This window comes from Trichechus manatus, unplaced genomic scaffold, assembly GCF_000243295.1.
Source record: "Trichechus manatus latirostris isolate Lorelei unplaced genomic scaffold, TriManLat1.0 scaffold00331, whole genome shotgun sequence".
In the NCBI taxonomy this organism is placed as follows: domain Eukaryota; kingdom Metazoa; phylum Chordata; class Mammalia; order Sirenia; family Trichechidae; genus Trichechus; species Trichechus manatus.
Window position 1 is genome coordinate 945,236 of NW_004444267.1, and position 3,950 is coordinate 949,185.

At 44.7% G+C, this 3,950-nt stretch overlaps 1 pseudogene; it reads left to right on the forward strand.

Moving 5' to 3' along the window:
• Positions 1-2,352: 2,352 nt before the first annotated feature.
• Positions 2,353-3,373, forward strand: LOC101344604 (patched domain-containing protein 4-like; annotated as a pseudogene).
• Positions 3,374-3,950: the final 577 nt, after the last annotated feature.

The window sequence follows — 3,950 nt, forward strand, 5'->3', positions numbered from 1 at the left end:
CTGTTGGTGGTAATTTAGAATGGTACAACCAGTTTGGAAATCGATTTGGCTCTTCCTTAAAAAGCTAGAAATAAAAGTACCATAGGATCCAGCAATCCAGCTCCTTAGAATATATGCTAGAGAAATAAGAGCCATCACACGAATAGACATATGCACACCCATGTTCATTGCAGCACTGTTCACGATAGGAAAAAGATGGAAACAACCAGGTGCCCATCAACAGACAAATGGATAAACAAATTATGGTATATCCACACAATGGAATACTACACAACAATAAAGAACAACTATGAAGCCCTGAAACATCTAACATGGAGGAATCTGAAGGTCATCATGCTGAGTGAATTTAGTCAGTCACAGCCCTCTATTATAAGAACTCAAGAAAATGTTTAACCACAGAAGAAAACATTCTTTGATGGTTATGAGGGTGGTGAGGGAGGGTGAGGGTTATTCACTAACTAGATAGTAGACAAGAATTATCTTAGGTGAAGGGAGGGACAGCACACACTACCGGTGAAGTCAGCACAACTGGACTAAACCAAAGCTAAGAAGTTTCCTGAATACAGTCAAACACTTTGAGGGACAGAGTAGCAGGGGTGGGGGTCTGGTGACCATGCTTTCAGGGGACATCTAAGTCAATTCGGCATAACAAAGTTTATTAAGAAAATGTTCTGCATCCTACTTTGGTGAGTGACGTCTAGGGTCTTAAAAGCTTGCAAGCATCCATCTAAGACGCATCAATTGCTCCCAACCACCTGGAGTAAAGGAGAATGTAGAACACCAATGACACAAGGAAAGTATTAGCCCAAGAGACAGAAAGGGCCATGTAAACCAGAGTCTTCATCAGTCTGAGACCAGGAGAACAAGCTGGTGCCTGGCTACTAGCAATGACCGCCCTGACAGGAAACACAATAGGGAGTCCCTGATAGAGCAGGAGAAAAGTGGGGTGCAGAACTGAAATTCTAGTAAAAAGATCAGACTTAATGGTCTGGATGAGACTGGAGGAACCCCAGAAAGCATGGCCCCTGGACTCTCTGTCACCCCAGAACTAAAACCATTCCCGAGGCCAACTCTTCAGACAAAGATTGGACTGGACTGTGGGACATAAAATGATATTCGTGAAGAGTGTGCTTCTTAGCTCCAGTAGATACATGAGACCAAACAGGCAGCTTCTGTCCGGAGGTGAGATGAGAAGGCAGAGAAGGTTAGGAGCTGGTTGAATGGACAGGGGAAATCAGGGGTGGAAAAGAGGAGTGTGCTGTCACAGTATAGGGAGAATAATTAGGGTCACATAACAATGTATGTATAAATTTTTGTATAAGAGACTATCTTGAAATGTAAACTTTCACTTAAACTACAACAATAAGCAAACAAAAGAAACAACTAATGGTATGGCCCTCGATACCCTTTTAACGCAGTACCGAAGTCACTGCTGAGGTTCACCCCTTTAGCCAAAGATCAGACAGGCCCATAAAACAAAAAGATACTAAATGGGCACACCAGCCCAGGGGCAAGGACGAGAAAGCACAAGGGGACAGGAAAGCTGGTAATGCAGAACCCAAGGTTCAGAAAAGGAGAATGTTGACATGTCATAGGGTTGGCAACCAATGTCACAAAACAATATGTGTATTAACTGCTTAATGAGAAATTAATTTGCTCTGTAAATCTTCATCTAAAGAATTTTTTAAAAAAGAAGAAAGAACCATTGTCTGTAACCAAACTTTAGCCAGTTTGCTGCTGGCTCTCATCTCAAAGAAGGAAAGTCACTCAGTCTCTCAGATCTGTTCCTCTATCCACATCCAGAGGGTCAAACAGATGGGGGTGGTGCGCAGCCGGATGATAATACAGCCTTTAAGAACTGTTTATTCTTAGTCTTGAAGAGTACAATGATACATAAAGAGAATGCAGTTTAACCTTCGGTGCAGCCGGACATGCAGGCGCAAACAGCCAGGGCTGCTGCTGCTGGCAGTTTGCTCTCCTCCAGGAAGAACCTGGGACCCTACAGAAAGCCCATCTCCCTGGAACTCCGAAGCTCCAGGTTTTGAGAGCTGTGTTTAGCAGAACCCGCAAGAACTGTTCGATTTGTTAGAAGTGCAGCATAGCCCTGTCTGTGTCTTTCCTTAAATCAAGGAAAAATTCTGAAGTAAAGGAATATTGGAACATGCAGAAGGCTGTCTTCCCTAATGTGCTGGGCCATCAACAACCTCACCTCACTTCCTCAAGTGATCTTTTGGGAAGTGGGAGAGGGAAGAAGACAAACAAAAAATAAATGTCTGAGCTTAAAAGAGAATATTTCTTCCTTCTTTCCATTCTGCCTCCCATCTCCACCCCTCTACTGGGACACATATAAGCATGGCTCTTTTTATAGAAAGTTCCAGTTCAAGAACTTCTATCCATCAGGATGGAGAGGAAATCCACATTTGCAGATGCTTCGCGCCGGCAGCCTCTATTGAGGAGGCTGGCAAGGGTGGGAGGTACGGTGGGGGTGAGGGGTCTGGAGATGAAGGCAGAGAGAAAGGGAACTCCCCGCTCTGGCAGGTAGAGCGGAGAAATGACTGGTGAGCCGCGCGGCAAGGCATGGTAGGTAGGCAGGGAGCCCCCGGCTTTCATGTTGTGCTGTTTTGTAGCACCTACTGCAGTCAGGCAGGACCAGACGAAGCAATTGCGCGAGACGAAAAGGATTGCGGAAGTGGAAGTGGTGGAGTGGTTGAGTTAGAGTGGAAGATGGCAAAAGGGAGTGGACTATCCTGATGAAGATAGGTGGCAGTGAGGGGTGGAGCAGTCCGGTGCTGCTCCTGCCACTGTGCTAGACCGGGTGGAGTATGCTGCGACATGTGCTTCGTTCTGCCACAGGCTAGGACTGTGCATGAGCTGGCACACGGTCTTTTCCTCACCGTGCCCTCGGTCCTGACCATCACCTTCGGCCTCAGCGCGCTCAACCTCTTGCAGCCCGAGAGCGACCTGGCTAGCAGCCTGGCTAGCAGCCTTTTCCCCCTGGACCCGTCCAAAAGCCAGCTCTATTCGGACTTACAGACTCCTGGGAGGTATGGCCGGGTGACCCTCCTCTCCCCACCCGGGGACAGTATTTTGCCCCAGCCTGAGGGAATCCTGCAGACCCACCAAGCCGTGCTGGAAATGAAGGTGAACCACAAGCGCTGTAATTATACTTTTTCCCATCTATGTGTGTTGAGAAATCAGAAAAAGAAATGCATGCTAGAAGAGACTATTTCAGTGCTAGAGGATCTCAGGCAGGCTGCCGTCTCCAATAAGACAATAGTCAGGGTGCAAGTGAGGTATCCCAACACTAAATTAAAGATGCTCCTCCTGCGTGTTTCTGCCAGTTAAAGAGGCAGCACTTCATTTCTTGCCCTAAACAAGAAAAGAATATGCAGACGTCTCGTTCTTAAGACTCAGAAGATAACTAGTTTTTTCACTGGGGAAAGAATAAAGGGTGGGACAAGTTAGAGTAAAAAAAAAGAGGAAGAAATTACGTTAAGTAAAACAATATGAAATGCACAGTTATATTTTTATTAGGGGTTTTGTCAATGACAGAAAGGCGGATGGTGAAGCGCTAGCATTGCCTGGGACCTCCTTTCCATTGCCAGGTGAAATAACCACATATTAAGCCAGCAGCCTGGCTTAATTTGGATATTGAGTGTTTGTACCTATGTATTTCTGTGTGTCTTAGTAATAAGTTATGATTATAATTGGAATTCCATTAATTCATGTATGACTGTAGTAGAAATTCTGACAATTATGTATATTTATATTAAATCTATAACACACAAAAATAGCTGATACTCTCTAACTATAAATGAATATAATTGTGTGCCACTAAATGAACTAGAGCAAGGGTTATCAAACTTTTTCTGTGAAGGACCATGTAGTAAATATTTTAGGTTTTCCAGGTCACATTTAGTCTCTTATTTGTGTTCTTCATTCTTTTCTTT